Raw genomic sequence first — 12,103 nt, 5'->3', positions numbered from 1 at the left:
GCCACCGGGTGCTTGGGTTCTGGCCAGCTGGATTTGGGACTCAGGAGTACAGAGCGCTGCCGGTCACCCTGATAAAGGACCTACACCAGCTCCTCGAGTTCAGCTGCCTTCCCCTCTGAGCAGCTAGAATTGAAAACCCAGGAGTTTGGGGTCACTCACCAGGGAGATTCTGCCCCAGTTCACCACCGTCTTGGTTGTAGGGTATGGAAACCTCTACTGAGCTCTTTCCTTGGATTTGGCAGTTGACCAAGAGCCTGGGAGTGGCTGGGCCCCCAGTACTTCGTTGATTAAACTGGCCTGATTGCTACAAACCTGGAGAATTGTGAGGGGTGGTAGTGGTAGTAGTGGGGTGTCTTGCAAAGATTCTATTGGCTCTAACTATTGGGAGCTGGAACCCAGGACCCCCTTCTTCCCAGACTCCCTGTGGAATTAGAGGAAGGGACTCCAGTAAGGGAAGGCAGTGACCCCCTCCCCACCCCTTCCCCCAGCTCTGGCTCTGTGTGATGAGATCACCTTTCAGGATTCTAGTCTTTATCTTAGTCTGGGGGAGGGGGACCAAGGGGCTTAGGTTCTCTCCTAACTCCCTCTCCTTTCCAGTCCCCTTCCTGCCGTTTTCCTCCAGGACTCCTCCCCTTCCAGAATGCCCCCAAAGTCAAACCCTGTCCCCTCTCTTCCTCAGTCCTCTGCCCCACTCTGGCCTGAGAGGCTCAGAATAAAAGTGCCAAGAGTCAATGTTTTTTTCCCTGCCTTGACTCTCCCCCTCACTCTACTGCTCTACTTCCTGTCCCAGATCACCCATCTGTTTTTTCTGAAAGCCCCCTCCAGAGCCAGCTGCAGCCCAAGGGAGAGGCGGGATGGTCAGACTGTAGGGTGATGATGCTGGCCCCCATCCCACTCTCACATCTGCAGGTCCTGACCCTTTCCTAGGCGAGGAACCCAAGGAATCTCTGGGTCAGGATCTTAAGCACAGCCTTGCCGCAAAGGTAACCTCTAGGTGAAAGCTACCCAGCCACAGAGCTGGGAACCCCCTTTGGGAGAAGGGCTGAGGCCTGATGGCTATATAGCCCAGCAAAGCACATGTGTGTGAATCAAGCTCTCTCCTTTCTCAGTCTAGGCAAACTCTTTAGATTTTCCCAGGATTTAGGAGCTCGGGAATGGGGATGGGAGGGGTGCAGGGAGGGTGCAGGGAGGGAGGTGTGTGACTCAGCTCCTCCCAGAAGGCTTGGTGGGGGACAGGGGACATAGTGTCCTGCCCAGTCCAGTCCTCCTCCCCACTCCACCGCCCATTCCCCCCCCCCAGCCACGGCCAACTCAAACAGGCCCCCTCCCTGTCCATTCCCTGCTCCTGTTTACACCGGGAGCCCCTTAGTCATTCTCTGGCTGGCTTTTCTGCTCTCCCCAATATCCCTCCTCTCTTGGCTGTCTTTGCCCTTATAAGTCCTCTCCCAGTGGCCCCAACACCTCCTGCCTTCCTTCTTATCATGCCTGTGTTTGCCTGGCCCTCCCTTCCTCAGCTCTGGGTTGTGCCTGACGGTGGGGTTCCCTCCTAGTTGGCAGGAGCTTCAACTTCAGCACTCCTCCAGGCCTGGAAGCTGACCTAGAAAGGCCAGCTAGGAGGGAACCCCATGGCCCAGAGGCCATCAGTCTAATCTTGAGAAGAGGCAATGGGTGTAGAGAGATGAAGAGACTTGTCCAAGGTCACATGGCTAGCCAGTGGTGAATCTAGAACCTAAGTGTTTTGACTCCAAACCCAGTGCCCTCTCCTCTAAGCCCACTGCCCCTCTAAATGCTCTGTCTCCTCTCACCTTTTTCTCTCTGTCTTGTGTATCTCTCAGCTTGTCTCTGGCTCAGCCTGTGTACCTCCAAGTTTGTGTTTTTTTCTCTCCAATCTGACCTCTGTGGTACCCTCTGTTCCTTCATCGCTCAGTAGGAATGATTTACTGTGATGAATGACTATTATTAATCATGGTCTGCTCGATGGAAGGGCAGAGGAGTGAAGGGCAAGGCCAGGACATTCACCAGGCTCCTGCTGTCACCAGCCTGCCTGCCCTGAAGGCTGGAGTTTTAGAACCAGAAGAGTGAATTTCCACAGAGAAGTTCAGGACACAGGTGCAATTTCTAAAGCCAGGAGTCATGCTGAGTTTCAACAGCATGGGAAAGGGGTGGGGAGTATTAATAATGGTTTATTTAAGGCCGGTCTGGTGGCTTATGGCTCATGCCTGTAATCCTAGCACTCTGGGAGGCCAAGGCTGGAGGATCACTTGAGCTCAGGAGTGTGAGACCAGCCTGAGCAAGAGCAAAACCTGGTCTCTACTAAAAATAGAAAAAATTAGCTGGTGTAGTGGCATGTGCCTGTAGTCCCAGCTACTTGGGAGGCTGAGGCAGGAGGATCGCTTGAGCCTAGGAGTTTGAGGTTGCAGTGGGCTATGATCATGCCATTGTACTCTACCCAAGGCAACAGAGCAAGACAAAAAAAAATGGTTTATGCCATATTCCTGGCTCTGGGCTTGATCTTTAATCTACCTCTATCCCATTTAATCTTCCCAACTATCCAGCACTGAAGGTATCATGATCCAGGAAACTGTGGCCTAGAGGAGAGAAATGACTAAGCCAAGGCCAACAGAAAGAAAGGAGCAGAGGTGAAATTCAAACCCAATGCCTATAGATTCAAAGCTCTTGCTTTTCCCACTGCACTGTTAGTCCTCTACACTGGGTTTAGAGGGTTTCTGGGGTAGAGGGGAAGATTCTAGAGTAGGGATCTTAACCTAGATCCATTGATCCTGGGGTAGGGTCGGAGGAAGATTGGGTGTATAATCCATTAATCCTCTGAAACTGGATGGAAGTTTTTGTTTGTTAGGTATGTGATTTCTCTGGGGAGAGACTCAGTGGCTTCTTTCAGATTCTCAAATGCCTGGAAGTTCTGAGAGCACTAAGGCTGGATGCCTTGATTTCAAGAAATAGGCTCAGGTCTTGTTGGGCCTATAAAAAGCCCAGGGTGGGTAGAGGTGGCTTAGGCTGGGGAGTCCATGAAATAAAACTTCTCAATTGGTGTGCTGAAACAAACACAAATGGGTTATAGGTATGCTGAGACAAATATTGGTCCCTCTTAACCCTCAAAGGCTGGAGAGATCTGGGATTGCTAGACACCCTAGGCTGGTAGCTTCTGGCCAGAGCAGCCTCTCTCGCTTACTCTGGGGAATTGTACAAAATATAATTTTCCCAGTGTGCTATGGTGCAAAAAAGATTGAAAAGAGTCTATGAATAAAGGGGTCAGGGGAACTTGTTGGTTTGTGGCTTCTAGATTTGGCCCCACAGCTCATTCCTCCTGCCCTGTGGTGGGCTGATGAGTGGGAGTTGGATCTCACAGAGGGAAGGAAAGAGGGATATTTATGAAGATTATGAAGCTATTATGGGAGGGGGTGTTTCAAGAAGTAGAGTAGGAGCCCAGTTATACCAGGAGTCTGGATCCAGAGGCTGCTGAAGTTAGAGTGTTGTTGCTGTTGTTGTTGTTATTATATGTGTGTCTGTGTGTGTGTGTGTGTGTCTAAGAGAGGGAAATTGGAAACCATAGGAGCAGGCTTCTGAGCCCTTGCTGCCCTGACTCAGGTCTCTGCCTAGGGGAACTGATGGCTCTATCATCTGTGAGTCACCACCCACCACCCCCACCCCCTGTCTGACCCAGGAGAAACTCTTCCCCCATGTCCCAGACCTAAAATAAACTCTGACTTCTCTCTTCTTTCCACCCCCGTTTTGCCCAGAGCACAGGAGGGGTGGATGAAGGATGTTTGGTAGGGTGACTAGAACAGTCCTGGGAGATAAGATGCTTGGGTTCTCTTGGTGCTCCAGGACTCTGAACCTTATGATTGAGACTGTGACTAGGTATCTCTGTAGGGACCAAACTGGAAGTTTTTCCAGGCTGGACTAGGTTGGGGAGGTGTGGAGGGACAGGGACTAGGGGAAGGGTACTGACAGAAGAGAAGCAGAGCTAAGGGAATAGTGGGGTAAAAAATATAAGACTCAGGAATCCAGAACAAGTAGATCAATGAAGGAATTGCCCCCACTCCAGCTAGTGTCTTTTCTTCCAAACTTCCTTCAGTATTTCTTTTTCTTTTTTCTTTTCTTTCTTTCTTTTGGCATTTTTGGAGACACCTGAATTCTACAACAAAATGCAATGACCCCAGATAGGAAGTTAAAAGGAAAATAAGATCCTCTGGGGTATCCTAAACATTGACCTCATTTTATTTGCTCACTCACCCCACCCCCATTACTTTCCTTTTTCTCCCGTTTGCTGTCATGTACCTACCTCTGGAGAGGAAAGGCGTGCCTGAAGCTTCTCAGCTCAAGGGCCTAGAAGCCGGAGGAGAGACCCATGTTGGGTGGGAGCTGTGGGCAGGAGTGTCAGCTTCCTGGGACGGTCTTCCCAGATGCAAGCACATCTGGAGCCCATCAGGAAGGGCCTGGAGCATCAGGATTCCCAGTGCACATCTGACTGGGCTGTGAGGGGCTGAGGATGAACCAGGCATTCCCTTCCGCCCCCACAAGTCTGCCTGCCATTTCTAGCCCTCTCTTGGGAAGGATTACCACCAATCCTGATGGAAAGTTAGGGCACTGAAAGGGGCTGGGGAGGAGGGCAAGAGGGCCAGGGATTGCACTCAAAACTCAGACATGCTGTTTGACTAGCTTCAGCTCTTTCTGGCTCTGTGGAGATGACATCATCTCTGATTAGGTAGGGGGTGTATGGACATAGAGCATAGTCTGTCATCTGTCCTTAACACAGTGGCATGAAGTTGGGGATAGGGCCCAGCATATCCTCCTTGCTTTTCATTAGCAGGCATAAGTCTTCTTCCCGAGTTCTCTGGGCCTCTGGCACTGCTCACCTCTCCACCCCCAAACAAACATACACACTCCTTCCTTGGCTGCAAATTCCTCCCTGTTCATCATCACCTCACAATGAACACATTTGTTTTCCAGGAGTCACGTACAGGGCTAAGAATAGGTCTATCTCCTTGCCCTTCCCTTCAGGGAGATCTAACCTATCGGGGTGCTGAACTAGGGGGTAATTGTGTACAGCAGTCCCTGCAAGGGTTCCAGGTGTTCCCGACAGCCAGCCCATAAAGGCACAACGGACGCTCTCTGGGGCTGACACTCAGGAGCCCGGTGATATGGAGCACTCCTGGGGAGAGGACCCCTCCCTTTCTTCCAGAGCTATCACTTGAGGAGGAATCAAGCCTCAGATGATTGTTAAACAACTCCCGGACTCCAAGGTTGTGGCTTACTAAATTGAGAAAATAATGTAAAAGAAGGTAATGATATATACAATTTACAACTTTACAACTTACAAGTGGTTTATTTCCGGGTCTAATATACAAAAATATATTGGACTTCCTGCCTTACCTGTAGCAAAGATTGAATGCACTATGCCCTTTGGGCACGCCCTCCCACCTCTGGCCTCAACCCTTGATTGGACTTCAAAGCCCCAGGGGAGAAGCCCAGAGGAGGTGCTCTCTGACCCTTTGGCTTAAATCCCTTTCAACAGCTAGCTGTCCAGCAGCTCAGAGCTTGGGCATCAGAGACCTCCTTGTCCCAGTCTCTAATCTACATTTGGCTAGAGGGTTCCAGATGGCAGAATTGTGGGGCTGGCTAAGGCTAGGGCCTTCAGGTCTCTAAGACAGAGGAGGGATGTGTGTTAGAGATTGACCTGGGAAGAGAAGTTTGGCGGTTTGAGTAGAGGGCTAGGTGCCTGGGGGCAGGAAAGCTGCCCTGGAGCTCAAAGTTTTTACCTCTGGAGTAAAAGCCTCCCTTCAGGCCACACCCTTCCACCCAGCCTGCCATGGCTGGCCACACCCCCACAGCTGGCTGGGAAGAGATCTCAACCCTACCCCCCTTCACAGGCCGATTGCTTACAGATGTTCCAGGAAGGGGGGGAGATGTTGAGAGGAGGAAGGGCAGGATAGGTGGTGTAGGGAAGGAAAACTGAAGGAAGGGTGGGGAAGATTCCTGGAAGGGAGAAGGGAAGTTATGATCAGGTGGGGAAGACTGTCAAGAAGGGGAAGAAGTCAGAAAGAAACAGTTGGAGACAGAAAGAGAAAATGAAAGAGGGTCTCATTTATCCCTGCAGTTCACCCTACTCACTGCAGGCAACTTAATCTTCCTAAACCAAGGTTCTTGATGAAGTTACTTCTCAGCTCAAAACCTTCTACAGCTCCAGACTTTTAACCAATAAAGATCTCAGTCTGCTCTAAAGTGCCCAGAACCATGCAAGGGACGTAGTAAGTGCCATTGGTCTAGTTCAGTATACAGTTTTTGAGTACTCATCATGTAGAAAGCTCTGGGGGCTATGGTGGAGGGAATAAAGAAAGAGAAGGAGGGGGAATTGGGCTAGGTTGGAGACATGAATGAGAGTGAAGAGGTACACAGAGGGCTCAGAGAGAGAAAAAAGGCAGAGTGACTACAGATAGGTGAAAAAGAAAAGGGTGGAGGAACGAAGGAGGATCCTGGACAGACGGTAGAAGAGAGGAAAAGAGAAAGGATAGGGGAAGCAAAGAACAGGGAGGAGGGATAGAGAGTGTGGAGAGGGAGGGCAGGGGTGCAGAGTCATGGAGAGTGGGGGACAGACTTGGGAAAACTGGATGGAGGGACTAATCTTTTCCTCCTGCTGGACAGGAAGCGGACCACCTGGTCTGCTCCTTTCCCTGCCACTCCCTAGCTTCTCATTTAGGACCCAGTTTTCTATGTCTTTTGTCATATTTGGGTTCTTTCTTGGGTTCCCTGCTTTCCCCACCCCACCTCTTGGGCACAGATATGTGAAGTCAACTTCCTCCCCACTTGTCACACTGCAGTCTAGTCTCCTGTGTCTCTTCTGGCCCTATTCTCTGGGTTTATTTCCCTGAAGTGGGTGGGCAGGGATGAAACAGACTGAGGTGCTTCCAGCTCTGGTCTGCCCTTCACACAGTGTCCCCCTCCCCCTCCCCCCAGTCCAAGACTGAGATGTTTGTCAGAGGTCCCTTTGGCCCCTTTCCTGTTCCTGAATCCCTGGGGTGGTATTTGGGATGGGAGGAGCGGTAAGGTCCGAGGTGGAAATTCTGACGCTGAGTCCAGGCCCCCAGCCCCACTCAGACTGGCTGAGCTCATCTCTCCAAGCAACCACAGCTGGACATTTTCCATGTGATCACCTCAGGGAAGGGGGCTGGGTTCCAGAAGGCCAGACAGAGCTGACTGAGTTTCACAAGCAAGCTTAGGAATGGAGCACCCTCAGGTGCCTCTTTTCCACCTTCTGGTGAATTCTGCCTGGGAAAGCCCTGGGGGATGATCAAGAAGAGGAGAAACAGGCCTGGAGAAGAGCCAAAGCTGCAATAGACTTTGGGCCCGAGTTGGCTCAGGTTTCTTCAACTCTTCACGTGAACGTTCACCGTTTGTGCTGGCCAGGCTGGGAAAAGATCCTGTGTGATGTCAATGTGTGTATGAGGTGAAAACCTCTTTGTGTGTTTGTGTGTGTGTGGGAGGGGGTGGGGGGTCTGAACACCTGAACATGCTTGTGTTGGTGTGTGTGCTTGGGTTGGGTGTCTGTCCTGAGCAGTCAACAGGCCAAGGTCTGGGTGTATGTGTGTGAGGGTGTGATCATCCCTGCTCTCCTCCCAGTGCAGCAGGAGGTAAGACAGCAGTTTCGGGAAGAGGGCTGCCTGTTCTTACAACTCCCCCATCTCTCCCCCCACCCCACCCCTTCCCTAACCCATGGCTTTCTTTTTCAACTGCAGGTAACTGGTGGGCCAGAGAAAGCAAGTCCTGAAACAGCGACAGGAATGGGTCCACTTTAGTGGAGGAAGTTAGGGCGAGGGGGTTTCTGGGACTGGCTGAGGTGGGAGTGATCATCTAGTAGTGGATGCAGGGGCTGCTGGGAGAGCAGCCCTGGGCCCTGCCATAAAGGCTGCTGAGCTGGAAACCTTAGAGGGCGTCCGTGTGGGTCTCTGCACCCCTTTCCTCCCTCTCCCCCAGGCCCTGAGATGTCTGGACAAGCTGGAGGAGGTTGGTGGGGAGGCAGGGAAGGGGATGGGCAGGAAGCACTTGGCTGTTTGTTCTCTCTTTCCTGACTCCTTTGTGGCAGCAGACTGGCTTCCTTCCTCCCCTCAGCACCCTGGCTCCCAGTTCATTTCCGCTCTTTTGCCCTCAGTCTAGCTCTCAGCTTTGCACAGTGGAGCTTTTCTAAGCTGGTCTTCTCAGCATCGGGACCCCTAGAAGAGTGGGGTAGGGGCTGAGGAATGTGAATGAGATACCAGTGTGCCCTTTCCTCAACCCATTCAAAGTCAGAAGCCCAGGACAGAATGAATTGGGGGAGGAGCTCATTTGCCAGGGCACGGGAAACAGGGGCCCAGGTGTTTGGTTACCTGGGGCCTGCCTCTCCTTTAGCCTGAGACATGGAGAGAGCAGGGCTGGGACCATACCCCACCCCCACCTCAGCCAAGCTCCCTTTTCTGTGTCCCTACTTGGCTGTCCTTGCCTCAGTCTGCCCCTGCCCCACCTCCCACCTCCATCCACTGCCCTACAAGTCAAGGAATGTAAGTTTCCTCTCTCACTCTCTCATTGATTAGTCATGGGCACCCCGATCCCCACGGGAACCGTTACTCACCCTTGGGCCCCCCTCACCGGCGTCTCCCCAGAACTGGCTGAATTCCTGTAGGAGGAGCTCACAGCCAGCCCTTGGACATGGGGGGGTGGTAGTGGGGGTTGTGGGTGGTGGGCAGTGTCTTAGAGACGGCCACTTTTGGAACAGTGGTTTGATCTTATTATGGCCCAGAAGCAGGAGTCTCTCTGTCTCCTGCAACCCCCCAACACACACACATACACACAAGGAGGCTGTACTTCAGGTCCTAACCACTTTAATCTGCATGGAGGTTTAGTCAGAAGGGGTGAGGTTGGGGTAGGGAGAGTGTGCTGTGACTGTCTGGAGAAGGATCCAAAGCAACTGAGCAACTAGTCCCTTCACCAGTGCTGTCCTTGGGGCCAGGACTAGGGCTTGGGGCCCACTCTTTGTACTTGGCTGAATGCCCAGGCCTGGCCTCTGTCTCTCAGAATCAGACAGGGGCCTTTCCCAATAAGGAGCCTCTCAACTCTGGGTCCACTCCCCTGCTGTCCCCACCCCCTCTACCCTCTAACAGCTCCTCTGCCCTAAAATGGCCACGTTTTCCCTTCCCTTCTTCCATCCCTTTCCTATACCCAGGTTTGGGCCCCAAGGGTAGAGATGGGGGTCGAGTAGGGGTAAGACTGCCAGGGGCCAGATGGGCAGGTTTAGAGAAGGGTAATGAGATCCCAGGAAGCGGAGGGGAGTAGCCCAGATATGAATGGGGGTGGGGTGGAGGCAGAGCTTCCTGGAGTTATTGTCTCTCCTATAATAATAATAGCTTATGTTTTATGGCACCTACGATGTATTCTAAGAACTTTACATGTATTAACTTATTTAACTGGCACTGCTCCTCTATGAGGAAGGTATTATTGACCTATCCCTAAGATGAGGAAACTGAGGCACACAGTGGTGAATTAACTCGCCCAAAGCAAGTGGAAGAGCTGAGATTCAAACCCCAGCTATCTGGCTTCACTGTAGGAGAGACCAACACACTCCACTCCTTTGTATTTGGAATGCTTGTGCCTCACTGGCAGAGACATAGGAAAGTCCTTATGGGGATTATGGGCTAGTGATGCTCACAGAAGCTGCCAGCCAAGTTCGCACCACTATGGACCCTGGGGTATTTGGATTCAGACTAAACACTTCCAAAGAGAACCACTGATCCATTCTTTTTATTTTTTTTTTAACGAATTCATTTTTTCTTAAAAAACCAAATCTATTGTTAAGTGACATGCAAATGATATGCAGGTTAGCACAGAAGCCAAACAAGTGTGGCTGGAGGGAGGTGGGGACTGAGAAGGGAGGAAAGCATGAAGGGGGAGGAATTAAGAGTTAGGGAAGACCTGGGAAGAAACCAATAAGGTTGTGTGTGGAGGACTTCCTTGAGCTCTTCTCCAGCCTTTGCTTATGTTCTAAGCAGTTAAAAATAGTGATTTATTATTCTACCCACTGAAAGGGCGAAAGGAAGAAGGGGATGAGAATTCTTTTATCCCTGAAAGCAGACAGGGACCCTCTGGGCTAGATCCAGGTATTGACTTGGAAATTCCAACTTGAGCAAGACTCTGCCCTTCTTTGGCTCTCAATTTTATCTTTCCTAAACCAAAGGAATTGGGCTAGATGACCCCCGAGGTTCCATCTTACTCCAACATATTCATATTCTCATATAGGAACTCAGGGGAAAACCAGGGTGGGGGCTGGAACCCTGGTGTGGGGGCCTGGAATAAACAAATAATTGGTAACCAGGATGAGCTCAGGGCTCTAGGGGAAAGGCTTTGCAGGGGGTAATGGGAGGGAAGCCAGGCCAGGGGAGGCCATACCCCAGAAAAGTAAATGGAGAATGGACTCATTCATTCATCCATCTGGGTACCTTCAGAAACTAAAACCTAGGGATTTGAGCTTCCCATCTAAAGAAGCTATCATGAGGGCATGAACTCTAGATGTCTAGGGAGGGCAAACTCCCAGGTCCCTCCCCAGTTTTTGAGTTATAGGAAAAAACTAGCTAATAGTTATCAAGTACCAGGTATAGATCTAAGTATTTTACATATATTAGCTCATTTAACCTCAAAATAATCCTCTGAGGCAGCATTTTATATCCTTCAAATCGATTTCCTTATTTAATTTTCCCAACAACCCTCTAAAGTTAACAAGGGCTTTTTACTGATGAGGAATTTTTAAAGCAGGAAAAGATGAAATTAGATTTTTAGTAGGACTTTCAAACTGGTAAAGGTGGGAGACCATGGGAGGGGTTAGGGGAATCTCACTTCCTAGTAAGATCTTGTCCGGTTCTGGGCTTCCAGATTGGGGGTGGGTGGGGTGTGCTTTCCGGCCCTTGACAAATGGTGAAGATGTGCACCAACATCACATGATCAGGAGCAAGAAAATGGCACCCTGATGTCTTTGAGAATGTTTCTGAGAAGTCTTGAGATAGAAACAATTACAGCTTTGGGGTATTACCTTAAATTTGCATAGAGACCTTCAGAGGCTAGAGGCAGAATTTTGAGTGAGCTAGCTCCTCTTTGTGTCCACTAACTACTGGTCCAACAGCAGGAGAGAAGGAAATTAGATATATAGAGGGACTTCCCTATTGTTTGAGGCTGATAGGAAAATCTTGCCTCCTGTAGGTGATTGTAAAGTTAATGAATTCTACCTTCACTGTAATCAGCAGGAGGTAGAGGTGTGAGTTGTGGTGTTAGTGGAGGGGGGGATGGTAGTGAAGGTGGGATTGCCTGGAAGACCTCTGACCAGTTGGAAGAGCCTGAGATTTCTGAGACACAGCAGGAAATTTGCCAAAAGGGTACTTCGGGGGAGGGTCCATGTGTTTGGGCTCCAGCCTGGGGTGAAGTCAGAGACATAAATCACACCTCCCAACTGCCCGTTTCCGCTTTGAGTTCAATTCCCAGCCAAAAGCCCCAGCTAGCCTGCCAGAGGAGTGAGTGTGTGTGTATGGGGGAGGGGCCAATGAGCTGGAAGCGGTGATTGGGAATGGGAATCAGCTGGGAGTGGGAATCTGGTCTCATCAGGATCCCGAAATGGGCTCAGGGTCAGGGCTGGTAGGGCAGGGAGCCCAGGGATCTCAACAGAACTGGGCTGTGGGTTTCTCATCCCACTCAGGACACACCCACAGCCACACCCTGTTTGCTGAATTCTCTCCCACACATAAAACCAGAGTTACAGACACCTACAAAGACACACTCCCATCCCTCCTCCATCTAGCTGTTGCTCACTTCTGCCAGAAAACCCCAGATCTTCTGGGTAAGCAGAACTGGAAGTGAGTGGGTGTTGAGACAGATAAGAGGATCCTGGATCTTCATTAAGATCTTGAAACATCCTCCTCTAGTAATCTCTCTCTCTTTTTTTTTTTTTGATAGCTGTAATCCAGTATGACCCTAGTAATCTTAAAGGCCTACTCTATGTTATCTTTTTGTCCTTCCCCCCTGGGGACGGGTCAGGATGTTTTTTTTTTCCTTCCCATTTTAGGAGGAACTC

The sequence above is a fragment of the Lemur catta genome, chromosome 6, assembly GCF_020740605.2.
Source record: "Lemur catta isolate mLemCat1 chromosome 6, mLemCat1.pri, whole genome shotgun sequence".
In the NCBI taxonomy this organism is placed as follows: Eukaryota; Metazoa; Chordata; class Mammalia; order Primates; family Lemuridae; genus Lemur; species Lemur catta.
Note: the sequence above shows the minus strand (reverse complement) of the source record.